This window comes from Cnephaeus nilssonii (assembly GCF_951640355.1).
Source record: "Cnephaeus nilssonii genome assembly, chromosome: 18".
Classification (NCBI taxonomy): domain Eukaryota; kingdom Metazoa; phylum Chordata; class Mammalia; order Chiroptera; family Vespertilionidae; genus Cnephaeus; species Cnephaeus nilssonii.
Genome location: NC_137089.1, coordinates 3113626 through 3134779, shown reverse-complemented (window position 1 = coordinate 3134779; position 21154 = coordinate 3113626). Strand labels below are relative to the sequence as shown.

At 50.3% G+C, this 21154-nt stretch overlaps 1 protein-coding gene across 1 annotated transcript in view; it reads left to right on the top strand.

Moving 5' to 3' along the window:
* Positions 1 to 21154, top strand: part of KHDRBS3 (KH RNA binding domain containing, signal transduction associated 3) — a 257417-nt gene that overhangs the window by 1223 nt on the left and 235040 nt on the right. The gene's annotated exons all lie outside the window — the stretch shown is intronic.

The window sequence follows — 21154 nt, the reverse complement described above, 5'->3', positions numbered from 1 at the left end:
CTGGGTCTCCAGCATTTCTCCAACCTCGTCTCGTTCCATGTTTCCTTCACTTTGCTGCAACCACACTTCCCTTGATCAAGCCAAGCCTATTCCCACCTAAGGCCTTTGCCCTCGCTGTCTCTTTTCCCTAGAGTGTTCCTCCTCTACATCTTCCTGTTCTTCGCGAAGGGGTTGGCTCTTTCTGGTCATGGAGGCCTCAGCTCAAACATGGCTTCCTCGGAGGGGACGTCCATGGACACCCGTCAGAGGCGGCCCCTCTCCCAGCTCCCTTCGGCACATCGTCACCCAGCATCGATCTCTCCCTGAGATGAGCTTGTGTATTTGTTGTCTCCCACCCCTCTTCCTCCTTGAGAAGAGAGACCCTCCATGTCTCATTTTCTGCTGCATCCCCAGTGCCGAGAGCAGGATTTGGCACGTGACAGACACACAATAAATCGCTTTTGTAAATGAGTGAGTTATTGGCAATGAATTATGTACAGATTTAACTTCTTAATTTTAATAGCTTTATAATATGCCATATGGCTCTACCATAATTCACTTAAGCAGGCCTTTAGAGATGGGTACTCCATTTCTTTACTCTGTTTCTTCTCTACTTCTCTTTATTTATTTATTTTTTTGCTATAACAAACAAATGAGTATGATCTGTGTGTACTTGTTAGATTCTACCCATAACTATAGCTACCCCTGCTCTCTTCTGATTTTCACTCCGTGCGTTATCTCTTTCCATCCCTTCGTTTTGAGCCTATGTGTGTTCTTAAAGCTGAAGTGAGTCTCCTGTAGCCTAGAGTTGGGTCTTGTTCTTAATCCATCCAGCCACTCTTTGTTGTTTGATTGGAGAATTCACTTTATTTGCATTTAGAGTAAGGATTGGTAGGGAGAGGGCTTACTGATGCCATCTGATTGATTGCTTTCTGGCTCTTTAGTACTCTCCTGCTCTCCCTCCCCTGAGCCTTCCTTGGCGCATGATGATCTTCCATAGCGTCGCTTTGGTTCCCTTCCCCTTCCTGTTACCTTCTGTGAGTCTCCTGGAGGGTTTTGCTTTGTGGTTACCATGAGGCTCCATACAGCATCTTATTGACATAGCAGTCTGATTTATGCTGCAACAATTTAACTTCGATCGCACAAAAACTCCACCCTCAATGAGAAGTTTTATAAATATCCTCAAATGCCATACATTCCCTAGGTGGACTGTTTCAAACAGCTGCAATCACTGGACTGTATCTTCTAAGAAGCTGTTTACTTAATTCAAGAGAGCAAGAGAGAGTCATGTGGCTGAGAATTTGAAGGCAGGGCCGCCAAGAATTCTGTTCTTCTGCGGATTGAAAGTAGACCATTTTTTTGTGCATGGTCCTTACTTTTACATAAGAGATGGAGTGTTTTGCAGGGCAGGTCCTGGGTCTTGGTTCAGTTTTGCACCTCAGCTCCTAGCGCAGTGCCTGGGCAGAGTAAGATACTCAATTTTATGTTAGTAAGGTGTTTATTTAGTGTTCATTAATACATATTGGGTAAGTTGGGTTATGAGTGCTTCTTCACCATTGTTTTCATGTTGTAAGGCGGGGGTACTTGTCTTAACTGAGCATTGGAATCTTCCAGAGGTCTTTCCAAAGTATCAGTGCTGGACTTTTCACCCCTAGTCATGCCAAATGACATGGTCCAGGGGAGAGCCTGCACCTTGTGATGTCAGCAGCCACCTGGCGATGCTGAGTGGCCAGAGGAGGGTTCCTGGTGACGATGGCGACACAGGGTCTGGAATACTCAGCAGAACTGGGTTCTGTCACCAACTATTGGCATGCAACATGGCTCCAAACACAGAGCATAGGAGAGACCGTAGAAAGTCAGGCCACTCCACCAGGCCAGCATGGCTCAATGGTTGAGTGTCGACTTATGAACCAGGAGGTCATGGTTTGATTCCCAGTCAGCTCACATGTCCGGGATGTATGCTACATCCCCATTAGGGGGCGTGCAGGAGGCCCCTGATCAATGATTTTCTCTCATCATTGATGTTTCTATCTCTATCTCCCTGTCCCTTCCTCTCTGAAATCAATAAAAACTTATTTATAAGAAAAGAAAAAAAAAAGAAAGAAAGAAAGAAAAAAAGAAAGAAAGAAAGAAAGAAAGAAAGAAAGAAAGAAAGAAAGCCAGGCCACTCCAGATTGGTGGGTGGCAGGTTGGAGAAGCGAGGGAACTCACAAGGCCTGTCTTGGGCCCAAAGGTGAGGAGATCTCTGCACCTGCCCAGCAGGATGCTAAAAGCTATGTAGACCCTTAATGGGTTGAGTCACATATACCATCCAGATGGTCTCAGCAGCACCTCGCTGTCTCAGGATGGTCCTTGGGGAGCTTCAGTGCAAGGAAGGCAGTGGGTGCACATTCCAAGGACGAGGGAGGGAGGAAGAAGCCTCTGATTGCCCAGGTCCTGCTCATCGGTCAACCAGCCTCATGTCCTCTCCGTCTCCTCCTCCAACACCAGCTTGCTGTGTGACCTGAGGCAAGTTACTCTCTCTCTCTCTTTTTAAAATATATTTTTATTGATTTGCTAGAGGGAGAGAGAGAGAGAGAAACATTAATGATGAGAGAATCATTGATCGGCTGCCTCCTGCATGCCCCCCACTGGGGATTGAGCCCGAAACCCGGGCATGTGCCCTTGACCAGAATTGAACCCTGGACCCTTCAGTCCACAGGCCCATGCTGTATCCACTGAGTCAAACCAGCCAGGGCAGGCAAGTTACTCTCTTGACTTGGGTCTTGGTTTTCTCATCTGTGAAATGTGAGCACTGGATTAGGATGGTCAGTCTTAATCATTTTAGCTCCGGAGCCCAGTAAGACAGCTGATCCTCTCTGTGGGAAAAATACCTGTGCATATTTACCCAAAATTCTCATACTATCTCAAGGAATTCATGAAGTCGCTTGTATTGGCCAGGATTCTTGCGTGGTCACACGGGATAGGGCCTCAGCTCAAATGGGCACACACCCAAGGGCAGGGCCACGGTGCATGGTCCTCAGCAGGTCTGAGGAAGCTGTGGCGTCAGGCATGGCTGGATGCAGGAGCCCGAGGGGCCCCATCAGGAGCTGTCTCTTTCTAACCTTGGCAATGCTGTGTGAGTTGTTGGCTTTCCCAGGAAGGGTCTCCCCATGCGACTGCAACCACGTCCGTCAGCCACGTGGGCTGGCATCCCACCAGCTCAACCCGACATAAAGAGACAGCTCTCGCCTGGTTCTGTTGAAAGTCCAGCCAGGCCTCACGCCATCCCTGTGGGTGGGGGATGCATGCGGGATCGGCACGTGCCTGTCATCGTAACGGGGCGAGTTGGCCCTACCTGAACCATGTGGAGAGTGAAATACGGTGGTTCCCCAAAAGAAAATTAGGGTGTTGTTACCATGGGCGGGGGGTAGTGGGTCCTGGGAAGGCGGAGACTACAGACATCCATCTCACGTTTTACGGCTTTGTGTCTGTGGGCCCCCGGAGGTGCACGGCTCCAGGCGGACAGCTAGACTCGCAAACTCTGAGAGCCCTCCCCGCACTAGCAGTCCACAGTGATAGACCACATGGTATTCTTTTTTTTTTAAATTTTTTAAAAAAATATATTTTATTGATTTTTTTTACAGAGAGGAAGGGAGAGGGATAGAGAGTTAGAAACATCGATGAGAGAGAAACATCGATCAGCTGCCTCCTGCACAACCCCTACTGGGGATGTGCCCGCAACCAAGGTACATGCCCTTGACCAGAATCGAACTTGGGACCCTGCAGTCCACAGGCCGATGCTCCATCCACTGAGCCAAACCAGTCAGGGCCACACTGTATTCTTATGAGTCCTGTTTTTGAAAGATCTATCTATCTATGAAGGGCATTAATTTTCCCCTTCTGTGTTTAATTTTATATTCTTTTAAAAAATATGTTTTTATTGTTTTCAGAGAGGGGAAGGGAGAAGGAGAGAGAAAGATGGAAACATCGATGAAAGAGAAACATCCATCGGCTGCCTCCTGCACGCCCTCTACTGGGGACTGAGCCCGCAACCTGGGTATGTGCCCTGACCTGGAATTGAACTGGCAACCTCCTGGTGCCTGGGATGATGCTCAACCAACTGAGCCACACCACCTGGGCTAATTTAACATTGTACTCCGATTTTCGGAAGTGTCAGTTATCCCTGAGCATTTTTCTGGGTGGCAATAGCTAAGGTGGCTTGGGAGCTCAGGGAGAAGGTGTAATAGCCTGGGATTTGAACCCTGGCCTCCACTTCCAAGCACAATGTTGTTGCCATGAAAATACTGCCTGATGTCTTGTCTTCCATAGTTTTTCTGTTTTGAGAGATTTGCCCCAGAAGTACCAGTTCACGCGAATGAACAATTCCTCCTCCATCATTTAGGTGGAATTGTTTGCCCACGTCAAGGCCTTGAGCCTCGCCATCTCATGAAACAGGGGTTTTTATTTATAGCTGACCCTTTTATTTAAGAAAATGGCACATCCAGTGATTTTTACCCACTTCTTCAGTCTGTACTTATCCATCTCACATTACCTCCTGGCATCCGGGCATGAGCCTCAGCCCAGCCCGGACTGTGTCTGCCGTCAGTGGGCGTTGTCCAGAGAACCCCGGGTGACTAGTGGGAGGGGGCGTTGTTGGGTTCCGTGCACTGGAGCATCTCAGGACTCCTGAGATGCCACGCCCAGAATAAAGGACCCGTCTTTTTTAAGAGAGTGTAATTTCAAAGGCAGTGGTCCAGCCCAGAAAAGGATACGGTTTTTGTCCAAACTGTCAAGTAATTTAGATGTTTAGTAATCTAGGATCTCAAATGGTGATCTGATGGACAAATATAAAGATTCACTGCTTAAGGGGCCAAAGACTTATTGCTTAGTTTCCACAGGTATTTGGAGGAGGGGTTTGAAAGATGAACAAACATATCTTCTTTTTTTTAACTTTTCCAAAAATGAGTTTTTTTTCACTTTTAAACATATTTTTTATTGTTGATAGTATTATAGATATACAGATATCTCCCATTTCCCCCTTTCTCTTCCTCCTCTTCACCTCCCTCCCCTCCCCCCCCCCCCCCCCCCCGCAGGTCTTCACTATAGTATTGTCCGTGTCCATGGGCTATGAAACATAACTTCTTACTGTGTGCAGAAATTTTGCTGAAGGAAAGAAATAAAGTGAATGATCTGAGAAAAATGAATCAACAACTAACTATTCTATTATAATCCATGGAGAAGTACATGGCAGTTAAGTGATTGCTTCTCTAAATAGGTTCTTGCGGCCCACGACACACTTCCAGTTCTCTTTCGTCTTTGAACTCGGCATCTATTGTTGCCTGCTGTTTCTCTGACATCTCGCCCCCAGTCCCTCCACCCAGGACCTGGGTTGGGTCCCGGCTCTGGTACTTAGGAGGCTGAGTCAGTCAACCACTGCGAACATCTTGTGACACTTCCTTCTAGTCTTCATCTGACTGTTTTAAATCATTGGGATATTATTACATAATTTTTGCTCCCCCATGTTACTGAAGCGCCTCTTTGTACATCATGTTAAATGAGGGCTTATAATCTCTCTGCACAGACACACCTCGATTCTTATGCCTGTCCCACTGCTGTCAGAGGAGTCTCACTGACATGATCCGGTTTATGCCGGTGGCTGTCTGGAGGGTGGCGGGGGGAGCTGGGGAAGGGCGGGAGGGGCCAGGTGACTGAGAACTATTTTTACTTAGTGATCGTCACAGCGGAGTCAGCGCAGCATTGCTGAAGAGGACGCTGAAGGTCTTTTAGTTCAGCGTCCTCATTTTATGTGTGAAGAATCAGAGACGCAGACATGAGAATCAAGGTGTGTCCGTGCAAAGAGATAATATGCCATCGTTTAAGTATATGCAGACAGGTGACATGACCTCCCCAGAGCCGCCCAGCCTCACCTGGGACCCGAACTCTCAGCCCAGGGCCCTTTCTATTCCCGGCCAGCCTCTAACCAGAGTCACGTGGTGCCAGAACCGCGTCTGAAACCCACTCCCTCGAGAACAGGACTTCCTTAGGAAATAGAGCTCTACTCTGAAAATACGTTTGGCCGTTCATTTGTTACCAATTGTCAGCGTGATTAGTGGTCCCTGGATGCAGGCTGAAAACAATTTCCTGCCCACCCAAACAAAGTGAAGTAAGGGAACACATGATATAACCCTGTTTAAAAAAAAAGCCATTGAAACGTTTCCCAAGGAGAGGAAGCTATTATTATCCCAGACTTAGAAATGGGCAGATGAGAATACAGAGACTGGGCAGCTGGTCCAAAGTAATCAGCCCAGATTAGAAGTCAGAATTCCTGATGACCACCCAGGGCAAGAACTCTGCTGGCAGCTGGCCTTCGGGCTGGAGGGCCACGGGCAGGGCCAAGTTAAACAGGACGTGGTTAGAAATACAGTTCCCATGCTTTCTCCTGCTCTGTGACCCCTGACCAGGAAGCTCTTGCCAAGAAGCTGTTGGCTGCTGCATCAAACTTCTGACCCTCATCAACCTGTAAGATGATGCAAACCCACGTGGAGTGGCCAACTTCCTGGCCACGCCCTCCTGGGCAGGTGGCTTCCTCTGTCCCCCCTCGGATGTCCCTTGGGAAAGGGGAAGGAGAGCTAGCTGCCGGCCCAGCTCAATGACCGAGATGTAAAGTGAGAGGGACTTTCCCCACAGGCACTCACTTGCAGGGCTCTTTGGGCGTAGGTGACAGAGAGCCAGTGCAGGAGAGGTTAGGCAGAGGGGAAAGGTACAGCGGGGGTGTCCGGGGCCGCCTTTCCCCAGGAAAGTTAGGGCAATAAAAATACTACTACGACTGCATGTTTGTCTGTGGTCCCTACCAGACCGGGAGCCCCAGCCTGGTAGGACATGGCTCATTAAGTCCTTGCAGACTGTGAGGTGGGGGCCAGGTGTAGCAGCCTTATTTGAGACGGGGCACAGCAGAGCCCGAGGCCGAGGCCGCCGTCAGGGTCAGGCAGGGCTGGAGGCTGTCTGCTTTGGGAGCTGTGAAGGGAGAGGCCTGAGCGTTTCACACAACACATGCGTCCCGGCATTGGGGCCATTCTGAGCGACGCATAGCTGTCCCCAGGTGGCAGCGGAGGAAAGCGAGGCTGCCTCTTCCAGGGAAAGTATGTGTCCCAGCCCAGGACCTGGATTTGCCGGGGCGGGCCTGTTACCTTTCTTTTCTTGTGGTTTGGTGCCAAGGCATTGAGCAGGTGAGTGTGTCCAGGGCTGAAAGGAAAGCAGCTGGATGTCGAAAGGCTTGTGCTGAAGTCTGCGGCCGAGGATCTGAGTGCATCTGATGGTTAAATAGTAAACGCACGTGTCGGGAGCACCCGCTGTGGGCGAGGCCCTGTGCCGATCGCTCACAGTTCTCTCTGGGGTGGTATCTTTCCACGTTACCGCTGAGGAAGTCGAGGCTCAGAGAGGTTAAGTCAGTGAGCTGGGAAATGGCAGAAGCAGAGTTTGAACCCGTTAAGTGTCAGCTTCTGGACTTTGGACACTTTCTGTTGTTCCTGTCACCTGGGCTTCTGACCGATTGTCCATAGACGGGAGGTTCCAACGACCCCCTCCTTGGACGTCAGAGGCCAATCGCAAGCGCAGGTCCTTAGCTGTACTTCCGACCACCTGGCTATAAACCAGAGGTTCCCATGGCCCCCTCCTCGGGTTTGATTAATTTGCTAGAGCTGCTCACAGAACTCAGGAAGAAACATTTTACTTACTGGATCAGGGTTATTATAAAAGGATGGAGCTCCAGGACAGCAGGTGGAGAAGATGCGCTGGGCGAGGTGTGGGAGGGCACGCAGCTCCCATGTCCTCTCCAGGTGTGCACTCTCCCGGAAATCCAGCCAGAAGGTCTCCAAATGCTATGCTCTTGGGTTTTTATGGAGACTTTCATAGTCACGATGGATTAAATCATCGGCCGTGATGATTGATTCCGTCTCTAGCCTTTCTCCTTTCCCTGGAGGTTGGAAGGGTGAAGTGGGGGTGGGGTAGGAGTGGGGGTACAGAGAGTTCCAACCCTCTCGTCACATGGTTGGCCCTCCTGGCAACCAGCCCCATCCTGAGGTGCCTTCCAAAAGTCATCTCGTCCATTAACAAAAGGCCTTTATCCTCTCTCACTTAGGAAGTGCCAAGGGTTTTAGGAGCTCTGTGCCAGAAGCAGATGGAGATCAAATCTATATTTCTTTCTTTTTAAAAAATGTTTTTATTGATTATCTTAGGGATAGGAGGGGAGAGGGAGAGAGAGATAGAAACATTGATGAGAGAAACATTGATTGGCTGCCTCCTGCACACCCCCCACCTGCCATCGAGCTCACCACTCGGCCATGTGCCCTGACTAGGAATCGAGCCTGTGACCTCTTGGTTCATGGGTTGACTTTCAACCACTGAGCCACACTGGCTGGGCCAAATCTATATTTCTTATTGTAAATCCCAATATCACACCTGGCAACAATTGGGCAGATGGGGCCACGGCTGGCTCCTGAGTTGGACAAAGCTCTTGGCTCTCCACCCCTTGGGTCCCCATTCTCTCCCTGGTCTCCCCAGCTCAGAAGCTGGAGTCAGCCACCAGCCAGCACGGAGCTTGCAAGGCTGCATTCAGGCTCCTGGACGCCCCCAGAGCTCTGCAGGCCCTGCAGCCCGGGGTCTTTGCTCTGGACACCCCAAGGTCCTTTTGCATAGAGCCTGCAGGCCCTCTGCCTGGCCCCGCCGTGTGTCAGGCACAGAGCTGGGCAGCTTATGTGCATCTCAGAGGCAAGTTGCTTACTTGAAGTGCTAAACAACAGGGTGGGGCTGGCGCTGGGAAGGGATGGGGGAGCGAACGCAGGGACAACCTCTTCCTGCTAATTGGACAACTCGAGGTTGGAACAGCACTGAAATAATTTTCTGTCATGGTCCGGCTGCCCAGAGAGTTCTTATGTAATATGCTTTGTAAATATTCATCTAGACACCTTATCTAGAAGAGTTTGGGAAATTTCATTGATTTCCCCAAATCATTTCAAATGCCTGGGATGGAAGTTTACAGACCTCAATCACAGCCAGTCCCTGTGCGGGTGTCCTTATTTCCTGCTGCAGCCGACCTCTGAGGCCACCCTCACTCTAACACCAATGATTGTTCGTGAGAGTAAACTTCTACACTATTTTCTAGGGCTCTCTTCGCAGCAAATGCCAGAAACCCCATTTGATATAGATTAGGCACCAGTGGAAAATTATTGGAAGGAGTTTTGCTCATCTCTTATGGTAAATACTTTGGAGGACACAGGAGTGTAGGATATAATCCATAATTTCAAGAACACAGTCTGTTTCCCAAGGTCAAAGGGAACCCGTAAGAAAAAACTTACATTGGATTTCTTTTAAAAAATCTATATTGTTGTGATTATTACAGACTAGAGGCCCGGTGCATGAATTCATGCACCAGTGGGGTTCCTTGGCCTGGCCTGTGGGATTGGGTCAAAACCAGCTCTCCAACATCCCCCGAGGGGTCCTGGATTGCAAGAGGGTGCAGGCCAGGCTGATTGGGTGCACGATTGGGGCCGGGGAGGGACGCAGGAGGTTAGCCAGCTGGGGAGGGATCGTGGGAGGGATCCAGGGTGTGTCTGGCCTGTCTCGCTTGGCCGGACCCCAGCAGCAAGCTAATCTTTCCTGCTGCAGCTGACCTCTGAGGCCACCTCTGTTTGTCCCCTGGTGGTCAGTGCGCATCATAGCGAGTGGTTGAGCGGCCTTAGCATATTATGCTTTTATTGGTTGAATGGATGACCAGACACTTAGCATATTAGGCTTTTATTATATAGGATCTCTCTTTTTTCCCTCCATTGCCCCCCTTCACCCAGTTCCTGCCCCATCCAAGGCCTTCACCACCCTATTGTCTGTGTCCATAAGTAATGCATATATGCATATAAGTTCTTTATTTAACCTCTGCCCATCCCCCAAACCCTTTTCCACTGAGAATTGTCAGTCTGTTCGATTTCCATGCCTCTGCATCTATTTTATTTACCAGTTTATTCTGTTCATTAGATTTCTGATTCTGTTTATTTTGTTTTTTAGATTCAATTGTTGATAGTATGTATTTGTTGCCATTTTGTTGTTCATATTTTTTATTTTTTTATTTTTCTTCTTCTTCCTCTTCATAAAGAATACCCTTCAACATTTCATATAATACTGGTTTGGTGCTGATGAACTCCTTTAGCTTTTTCTTTTCTGTGAAGCTCTTTATCTGACCTTCAATTCTAAATGATAGCTTTGTTGAATAGACTAATCTTGGTTGTAGGTCCTTGCTATTCATTACTTTGAATATTTCTTGCCACTCCCTTCTAGCCTGCATAGTTTCTGTTGAAAAAATCAGCTGACAGTCATATGGGCATTCCCTTGTAAGTAACTGCTTTTCTCTTGCTGCTTTTAAGATTCTCTTTGTCTTTAGCCCTTGGCAGTTTAATTATGATGTGTCTTGGTGTGGTCCTCTTTGGGTTCCTCTTGTTTGGGACTCTCTGTGCTTCCTGGACTTGTAAGTCTAGTTCTTACAAGGAAGAACTAGGAAGGGGAATTTTCTTTAACTAGGTTTTCAATATCTTCAAATAGGTTTTCAAAATCTTGCACTCTCTCTTCTTCTGGCACCCCCATAATGCGAATGTTGGTATGCTTGGAGTTGTCCCAGAGGCTCCTTACACTATCTTCATATTTTTGGATTCTTTTTTCTTTTTGCTCTTTTGGTTGGGTGTTTTTTGCTTCCTCATATTTCAAATTGTTGATTTGATTCTCAGAATCCTCTACTTTAATGTTGAATCTCTGTATATTATTCTTTATTTAAGTCGGTGTTTGCTTAATTTCTGACAGGCCCTTTTCCATTTTTTAGGAAGTTTCTAGAAGATTCTTGAATAACCTTATAACCATGGTTTTGAACTCCATATCCAGTAGTTTGCTTTCTTTCATTTCTCTCATTTGTGACATATTTTTTTTGTCTCTGCATTTTGGCTGCTTCCCTGTATTTGTTTCTATGGATTGGGTAGAGCTGCTATGTCTCCTTGAGTTGATTGAGTGGCCTTGTGTAATAGGTGTTCTATAGGGACCAGTGGCTCAGCCTCCCCATTAACCTGAGCTGGGCACTCTAGGTGTACCCCTTTGTGAGCTGTGAGCACAGTCTTGTTGTAGTTGAGACTTTATTGCAATTGGCTGTGAGGACCAGCTGCGACTACAGTGGGAGAGCTGCTGTGCAGGAGACACTGTTATGGAGCAAACTTGCTTCAGTGGGGCTTTGGTGCTCACTGAGTCTGCCACTTGAGTGTGTTGCTTATGGATGTGTAGAGTTGTAATCTGGTATGTTCTGACACTAACCACTGGGTACACTGGTTCTTGGTTCTCCAGGAAGGTGCAAAGTCAGTCATTTCCTGGGGCCACCCAGCATGAGCTACAGAGAGAGTTATAGATTCCTCCTCTTTGTATCAGGTTTGGAAGTGCCCAGACGAGGCCCAGCTGTGAAGCAAGGCAGGCTGATGCTGGTGCTGGGTCTTGGGCCTTTTATTGATAGGTTTGGGGCTCCCTGACCCAGCTGCAGCTTGTTTGAGAGATTTTAGCCTGAGCAAGGACAGGACATTCATATGCAAAAGCTGCTGCACACAGCTTGGGTGGGGTTGTAAATTGGATGAGGCGGGGTCTTAGGGAATCACCAGAGTAGAGTAAACAGAAATGACTGCCAGTCAGCCCTGCAACCAGGGAGGTTCCAGCATGGGAACAATGATCCCTGTGAGCACCTCCGTCTGGGAGAAAGCCGCCCCCGAGTTCCTGTCCTGATGCCAAACAATCTGGTTCCTCCTTGTATGTGTCTGTGTCCCCCAGTGTCTCACCGGTGCTGGAGCTCAGAGGAAGCGGGACCTTGTAAGTTCAGTTCGTGGTGCCGGCCTTTTAAGAGGAACAGCTGGGTCTCCAGCAGCCTCTGTGTCACTGAGCCCCAGATACACTGGTTTTTACAGCCAGTAGTTCTTACTGCCCATAGGGACTTCCTTTCCCAGCTCTGGGACCCTGGGCTGGGGGTCTGGTGTGGGGCTGGGACCCCTTACTCCTCACGGGTGGCCTCCACAGAGACAATCTCCCTCCCAATTAAAAAAACACACAGCACATGTGGGTGCCAGACCAACCTGTTCCACGCCTCCACACCTCCTACCAGTCTCAGTGTGCTTTCTTCTTTACCTTTTTAGTTGTAGGACCTCCATTCAGCCAGCTTTCCAGTGTTCTGGATGATGGTTGTTCTGTATTTTAGTTGTAATTTTGATGTGGTTGTGGGAGGTGGCGAGTACAGGCATTTACCTACACCACCATCTTCCTTTTCAATCCTTACGTTGGATTTCTGCGTGGAAAGCACCTGGGATTTGGGGGCAGGAAGCCCTGGCGTGGTCTCGTACCAGCTTCACAAACAGTATCCAGTCTCGATTTCCTCGTCTTTGGAGTGAGGACGCCTCCCTCTCTTGCAGGCTTGTTTTGAGAACCAACTCATTGCATATAAAGTGCCGGCCACGGCCCTGGCTCACAGGAAGAGCAGAGTAAATGGCAGTTGTGACCATGAATCTATTAGCCAGTGGGTGGTCCTGGAGTTGCTGAGCTCCCGTGGTCGGGGGTCAGGGGAGGTTTCAGAAAGGAGATGGGCTTTGGCTGGGCCATGGAGGCTGGTGAGGGTGGGGATGGGCTGTCAGCGGGTGGCGTGCACCTGGGGTGGAGGCAGAAGTCAGCACAGCATGGTCAGGGGGCAGGGCAGACTGGCCTGGCTGGAGAGGAGGGTTCACCCAGGGGCAACTGGTTAGAACAACACTGGGCCCTCGTGACAGCTGGTTAGAGTTGCCCTGTAATCCTCTCTCAAGTGCCTGCCACGCTGCCAAGTGGAAATTGGCATGCTTTGCTCTGGCCCAGGCTTCTCCCTGGCCTGCCTGCATGTGGGCTCGGGCAGCGGGGCCAATGAATCGTCCCCATTGTCTGCCAAGCGTCCAATTAGGAGAGTGCATACCTGGCATTTCTGTGCAGCCAGCCTCGGGAGGGCGTCCTGGAAGTGGGTCAGCCAGGGCTCCGGCGGGGCGTGTCCCGTGACCGTGGAGCCCCACGGCTGGGGACCCTGCGACTCCCGATGGCTGCTGCCCTGGCTTTTGTCCCTCTTTCCGTGCAGGATAAGGGACTGGAATACCAAAGCAGAATGCATTCACCCTGGGGCCCAGCATCTTTTTGCTTTGAAGAGCCCAGAACAGCCCTCAGTGCCCACCAGGTTCAGGGCTGTGCCTTCCCAGCAGGCGGTCCCAGCTCCCTCTGCAAACCCCCAGTGCAGGGGAGGCCCCGGATCTGCTTTTGAAAGCCTTAGCAATCGGCAAGCTTGTTTTTGCACTGAATTATGTACCAGCGCTTCTTGTTCTCTGTGCTTATTTCTGTTTCGTTTTTATTTGTGGCACAGTTACAGGGATGGAGGAACAAGATTGCAGTAGCTCTTAATAGGGTCCAAACTCTCGGAGGGGAGATGTGAGTGAACAATATAATTAAATGGAGGGACCTGGGAGGAAAGGGCGTGGGGGTCTGGCTGGGAACAGAACCGAGCCCGGCTGAAGGTTCCAAACCAGACACTTGTCTCTAGGGGCCCCTGTGAGGCAGGGCCAAGAGGCAAAAGCCACTCAGGTGAGGACAGGAGGGCAGGCTGGCTGAAGGTGGCTTGTCTTAGGGTTTCCCCATAACGACCACTCTTGATTTTTACTCTCTGGAGCTAGAGAACAAGATTCCCCTCCCCTCGCCCAGGACAGCTCTTTCCTCCGTGTGGCGACGAAGACAGCGTCCTGTCCACCGGGAGGTCACAGTCCTGGGGGAGGAAGACCTGGGGACAGCGAGCTGAGAGAGGTGGGTGCACGCAGGGTGCAGAGAGGGAAGACAAGGGCCCGATCCACGCCGAGGGCCTGCCTTCCCACCCGGGCCTCTGGTTGTCTCCTGCTCCGTGCAGACAGGGTCAGAGACCGTGATTATCTTTCCCATTTCTAGCTACTCCCCACGGCTGGGTTCCGCGCCACGCGCTTTTCGTAGATGATTTCGGCTCACAGCCCACTGAGGAGAGGACTGCCTGGATTCTCCCCTCTAGACTGAAGGACGGAGGGCGGAGCTGGGAAATAGCTGCCGGGGGCGGGGCTAGCACATGGCATTGACAGAGCTGGGACTAGAAGGGACTAGAATCCCTGCCTCTGATCAGGCAGCCTCCACCGCAAATCCCTTCCCCTCCTCCCGCCCCAATGCCAGCTGACCTCTGCACTCAAAGTACCACCAGGTCTCTTCCAACCAACTAGGACTGCATGGGGGCGGGGTTACTCAGAAGGAGATGGGACAGACAAGTAGACAGACAGCCTGCAGTCCGTGGCGTAGAGCCTTCTGTTCCAGGGCTTGCACTGGGGCCCATGCGGTCGCGCCGGGGAAGGAAGCACCGCGGCGTTTGGAAGAGAGCGGCTTGGATTTGTGCTGAAGGGCTGTGGGTCCAGAGCTGGGGCGTGGGAATCGGTTGCGGGGAGGGGAGAGGAGGCAGAGGGGCCACCGGGAGGCTGTTGGGGTTTTCCGGCGAGAGATAGAGCTAGGTGCCCGGAAAGGCAGGGATCCTGTGAACCCTGGCCCTGTCCTGGGCGAGGCACCAAGCATCCTCCTCATAGTCGCCCTGCGTCTGGACATCCCTAGTGGGCGGGGTACACGGGGCTTCTGTCGGGGCTGTGCGGAATGACCGGTGCGCGCGCACACAGTGGTCCCACAGCCTGGCCCCCACCCGCAGCCTCAGCCTTGCTGGAAGTGCAGGTTCTTGAGGCCCACCCCACACCTGCTGAGTCAGAAACTCGGGTGTGGGCCTCAGTCATTTCCGTTTTAGCAGCCCCCGCAGGCGACTGGTCTGAGCTCCCGTGGGAGGTGTCTTCTCCGAAGGGGACACCCGGTCACGTGGCTCCACCTCCACCCACCATACACAAGGTCAGATACAGTTTAAAAAGCCCCTTTCCATCCCGTTCCTCCTCTGGTCCTCATTCCCACCTGGGAAGCGGGGCCAGCTGATGCTGTCAGGGAAACCCAGGCCCCGGCAGCTCAGGCCACGCCTCCAAGGCCCCTCAAGTCAAGGAGCCAGAACGTGATTGCAGGCCCCCTGCCACCAAGGGCACTGCTCGTCCTCCAAGTTCAGGATCGCCACCTGGACTTGCCAAGCCAAGGTTGTCGTGCACTCTCCTACAAGCATCGTAAAACCCCTGCTTTAAGGAACACAGCCCCTGGAAATAAAAAGGCAAGGACTCGAATTTTTTAGTAAGTCCCCATGATAAGTTCCACGGGAAGAAGAAATCTCAATAAAATAGGATTATTATGTGAGGCTTATGGGACCGAAGGGAATTTACTGCGAACATGATGTTGTTTCTTGTTTATTTCTTGGTTTTCTCTATCCGACATTTCCCTGGTTGTATGTTTTACAGCAAGTACTTGAGTCCTGTGTTTTTCTGTACGTGTCGTATTAAGAGTTTCGAAGCGCATAAAGAAAATGTGTGTTTATCCACAGTGTCAGGGAATAGTGTTTCTCCTTACTTGAGTATTCTGTTGGAATGACTATAATTTTTACATCTGTTAACCATCTGAAGACAGAACAGTGTGGCAAACACCTATACAGTATTTACACGGTCCCGGTGCTTTATGTATATTAACTTATGTAATTGTCACAACCACCCTAGGATAGTATTGGTATCTCTTTTTCATTAATGTCTTTAAGGCACAGGGAGGTTAAGTAACTTGCCCGGCGTCACACAGCTGATAAGTGGGATAGCTAGGACTTGATGCAGTACACTGACCCCATTTCTAAGTTCTCTCCTGGTTTGGATCTGCAGTTGTAGAGCATGCAGTCATGGTGGTGCCAGGATACTTTGACAAAGTGCTACCAGCGTTGGCCAACCCTCCCAGGTGCTCAGAAAGTGTGATAGGTTAAATGTATTAATGGCCCCAACTTGTTGTTGTTGTTAATTCTCACCTGAGGATATATTTTTCCCCCCATTGACTTAAAAAATAAGTGATTCCATATTTTAATTGATTTCAGAGAGAGGAAGGGAAAGGAAGAGAGAGATAGAAACATCATGATGAGAAAGAATCATTGATTGGCTGCTTCCTGTACTCCCCACACTGGGGATTGAGCCTGCAACCTTGACCCAGAATCAAACCATGACCTCCTGCTTCATAGGTCAATGCTCAACCACTGAGCAACACCAGCCAGGTTCCATTGATTTGTAGAGAGAGTAGAAGGGATGGAGAGAAGGGGAGAGAAACATTGATGTGAGAGAGACAGATGGATTGCCTCCCACACGTGGCTGGGAATCGAACCTGCAACTCAGGTATGTGCCCTTGACTAGGAATCGAGCCGGTGATCCTTAGGTAGGTGGGCTGACACTCTAACCACTTAGCCACACCAGCCAGGGCTTTACCTTATGAGTACTGTCTCATCAGCTTGCAGTGTGTCTCCTCCTGTCAAGGGTAAATGCCATGAGGAAGCTGCAAAGTCCCAAGGTCACAGGCTCTGACGGTAGACCAGCTGGGTTCAAACCTGGGCTTCACCCGCTGAGGGCACCGCAGTGTGATCTTGGCGATGTTACTCACCCTCCCTGAGCTGCAGTTGCCTCATTTGCAAAATCAAGATATATGGTACGTACCTGCTAGTGAGGATCGAGTGATGGGACGCACATAAAGAGCTGGGCGCCCCAAGAAACCAGAAACACCAATCAGAAAGGACATATGCACCCCTATGTTCATAGCAGCACAATTCACCATAGCTAAGACTTGGAAACAGCCTCAGTGCCCATCAGCAGATGAGTGGATTAAAAAACTGTGGTACATCTACACAATGGAATACTACGCCGTTATAAAAAAGAAGGAATTCTTACCATTTGCAACAGCAAGGATGGAACTGGAGAGCATTATGCTAAGTGAAATAAGCCAGTCGGAGAAAGAGAAATATCACATGATCTCACTCATATGTGGGATATAATGATCAACATAATTTGATGAACAAAAATAGATCCAGAGACAAATGGAAGGGGAGAGGGGGAGGGTTAGAGAGCAACCAAAGGACTTATATGCATGCATATTAGCATAACCAATGGACACAGGCACTGGGGCGGTGGGGGCTTGCCCAAGTGGGAATGGCTGGGGGGGGGGCGGTCAATTGGGGAAAAAGGAGACATATGTAAAACTTTAGACAATTAAAAAAAAAAAAAAGAGCTGGGCGCAGTCCTGGAAGAAGGCAGCACCAGTAAATGTGCGCCGCTGTTGGTACCTGAGAGAAGACAACACCTACCCAGTGATTCTAAAACAGACACAATAGACACTCGTCGTGCAGAACATAAAGAACGTAATTAAGAGTCTTGGCAACTGAGAAACAAAGCATATGGTTTCATACCTGCTTTATGGTCATAAGAACAAATGACTTGTTCTTTTCCTTTGGGTTCATATTCAAAATTAAGGGAAAATTGCCCACAATCAAGTCTGGTTATGACAAAAACAGGTCACAGTACAAAGCCGTCCATAGTCAAACGATTCAAATAGTGTTAAATAGCCGTGTCCCAGCACCTGGTCCTCCTCCCTGCCCCCGCACCCCCCAGCTCCACCCGTCCGAAGGCCTGGTCCCCTCATGAAGGTGTTGGTATGCGATATCTCATATCATCCACGTGGCACAGGCCTTATCTAGCTCAAAACAGGGTGAGCCCTCTGTGGGCTGGAGCTGCGTCTGATTCCCACTCCGGTAGGTCACTGTGCTGGATCCCAAAAAAGCTCTCAGGAGTACCCACACGATTGAATCCCTGTGCTTCAGGGACATAGTTAGATGTCCCCTAAGTACTTGGAAATAAGTTGACACGTTGAGATTTCAAGTCCCACACATAATGGGTTGCAAAAAAGAAGATGCTAAGTGTAGCCATTTAAGCATGAAGACACCCAGGCCACCTAACACCTTAGTGTCACCCCCTAAAGATGACCTGTCAGAAGGTGGCCTGGGCTGGTGGCGTCAGCTAAAAGCATTACCTTCTGGCCCCCAAACACTGTGAGGTAGATATCATGACCGCTGTCTTGGTTTTGCAGATGAGGAAGCTGAGGCCGGGGGTGGTGAAGTACCTCTCCCAAGGTCATCCGGCCAGTGGAGGAGCTGGGGTGGGAACGCAGGCCCTCTGCCTCCCACAGCCATGCTCTTCACTGCTTCTGTCTCCGTCTCTTGCTCACCTTGGAAGACGGAGAACTCGGAGACATGTGAGCGGAGCATTGCTGCTCTTCAGCCCCAGACCCCTGCTTGGTCAGCGTGGCATGCTTTCGCTGCCCCTCCCTTCCTGAACCGTGGCTGTCCTCCTCCCCTGTGACAACCTCCTCGTGGCCTGAAGGAGGGTCTGGAGTCCGCAGGTGCAGCTGGGAAAGCAGGGGCTCTGGCCCAGAGAAGCTGCCGGCTTCACCCCAGGTCATTCGCTGAGTACATAGGGGCGCGCTCTGGGCCGGGCTCAGTACAGGGCCTGGGGATCCCCCGGCTTCCTGGAGCTGGGGCTGTGTAGTTGGGGCATCAGACCAAAACATGGAAGTCCAGGTGACTGCTATAGAGAGCATTGGAATGGACTCACGTGATCGAGTGTGGGAGTTCGTTTTGAGTTAGATGACTCCTAAGGCCTCTCCGAGAAGGGACACAGAGACACACCCAACGGTGAAAGGGAGCCAGCAGCTGGGAGTTTTGGGGGTGGGGCAGGGGGAGGGCCAGGAGGGCGAATTTGGAAACAGTCTTTTTTTTTTTTTTTTTAATTGATTTTTTACAGAGAGGAAGGGAGAGGGATAGAGAGTTAGAAACATCGATGAGAGAGAATCATCGATCAGCTGCCTCCTGCACACCCCCTACTGGGGATGTGCCCGCAACCGAGGTACATGCCCTTGACCGGAATCGAACCTGGGACCCTTGAGTCTGCAGGCCGACGCTCTATCCACTGAGCCAAACCGGCCAGGGCCGAATTTGGAAACAGTCTTGTTGTCCCTCCATTCCAATGTTGCAGCCTCACACCAGGCCAAGAGGCTTTTATGTGCAAGGGCATTAGGAACGATGAGAACTAGCCAAGTTCTCGGATGCTAGAAACTTAAAAAGACCTTGCTGAGCACTGGGCGTGGTAGAGAAAACCAAAACCAAACTTCTCCTAAATAGCAGCACTGTGATACTGCCCTCTGGTGGCTCAGTGTGAAATGACAGGCCCACAGGACCCAACCCAATCCTTCCCTGGCTCCCTGCTGTGTGTGCACTTGGTAATAAACATACTTACTGTGCATCACTCCACGTGGCAAGCTTCCTCTCCATCTCTTCCCTGGCGTTCTGGATTTCCGTCCACAAATAACTGCGGTCTCTTCAGTTGTTGCTACTCCTCTTTCACGTACTTAACCGAGAACGGACCATACGCCGGGCTTTTCAATGCCTGCCTTGCGGTATCTGTGAGAACTTGCCCATCTTCCCAGGCACACTATGAGTTTCTGGAGGATGGAGAATCAGATTGATTCCCTCCTCTGCTGAACAGAGAGGGAAGAACATTAATTAGCTCAAAACCGTAGGTCGCCACTTGTACCTTCAAAGACGGTGTGCGTGGCACAGTCCACACCCAAGGGGACACCAGTGTCTGTTCTGAGCCTTTTTCTCTTTTGCTGAGCTCAGGGGGAGAAGAAGAAATTGTGCTGACTTGCCATTGATGCTGCGGGTGCTGATTGGGAGCCAGGTAACATTTACGGAGTGCTGGACAGGCCCCTGTGCTTACCCTTTCTGCACCCCCGGGTACTTACCCATCACATGGGGAGCGTAGTGCTCATTGCACAGACAGCCAGGCGAGGGTGAACTGAGTCAGAGCAGCGTGTGAAGTGTGCGTTAGACCAGCCCAGGACTGAAGAGGTGCTCAAGGTCAGTAATCTTCAAAGAGATGCAGATTAAAACGACAACGAGCTATCCCCTCACACCTGCCAGAATGGCTACCGTCAAAAAGTCAACACCTAGCTGGGAGGCTGTGGAGAAAAGGGAACCCCGTGCACTGTTGGTGGGCATGCAGACTGGCGCCGCCCCGTGGCAAGCAGTATGGAGTTTCCTCAAAAAATTAAAAATGGAACTGCCTTATGACCCAGCGATTCCACTTCTGGGAACATATCCGAAGAAGCCCGGAACACTTATTTAGAAAGAATATGTGCACACCTATGTTCATTGCAGCGTCATTTGCTCTTGTTGACGTAAGAAACGTCCAAACCTGCAGATAATTTTTATGAGTTGATTTGAGCCAAACTGATGACAATTGCCAGGAAGGAACATCTCAACAGATTGAGAAAATGTTCCAGAGAACAGGTTTGCAGCTTATTTTATACCTTGGCATCAAAGGAGATGTAAGGAGAGTTACATGCAATCCATTGGCAGTAGGTGAAGGGGCTGGAGAAAGCAAAGCAGGGGATTGGATAAAAGGTAAAACAGAGAGACACTGCTTTCCCATCGGTGGGTCCAGGACAGTTAACAGCTAACACTGGCAGCACAGAGAGACGGCATGCGGGGACAAGAGAACGATGAGGGTCCGTGGCCTGTGCTCTGGGCGGTGGGTGCGCTCTCAAGGGCCTGGAAAAGGAGATGACTCTGACGTCCCCAGGCCATGCTGCCTTAGACACAGAACCACAGCAGGCCGCTCACAGAGGGAAAGACTGAGCTTGGCAGGGAAGCTACAGGCCTAGGACGTGACTGTCGCCATGACCAGCTCCTAGTTAGGAAGGGTTTTGTCCAGACCATCCCAGGTGGTTCCTTCCGGTCTCTGAGGTTGTCAGGCCCACCCTGCAGGCCTCCCCTGAGCTTGTCAGGTTTCGTCCACACTCTGAAGCCTCAATTTCCAGGTAATCAGGAGGGAAAGAACCTCGAGATCAGAGCCTCTTAGTCAGGTGCTTGGAGGAGCTTTGTGGAATCTGGAATACTCTTAAAAAATGTTCTAAAAATTGATGTTAGAGAGAAAGGAAGGGAAAGGAATAGAGAGATAGAAACATCAATGAGAGAGAGAAATACGATCGGCTGCCCCCTGCATGCCCCCTACTGGGGATCAAGCCCGAAACCCGGGAATTGAACCATGACCTCCTGGTTCATGGATCGATGATCAACCACTGAGCCACACCAGCTGGGCAGAGTCTGGAATGCTCTTGACTGGAA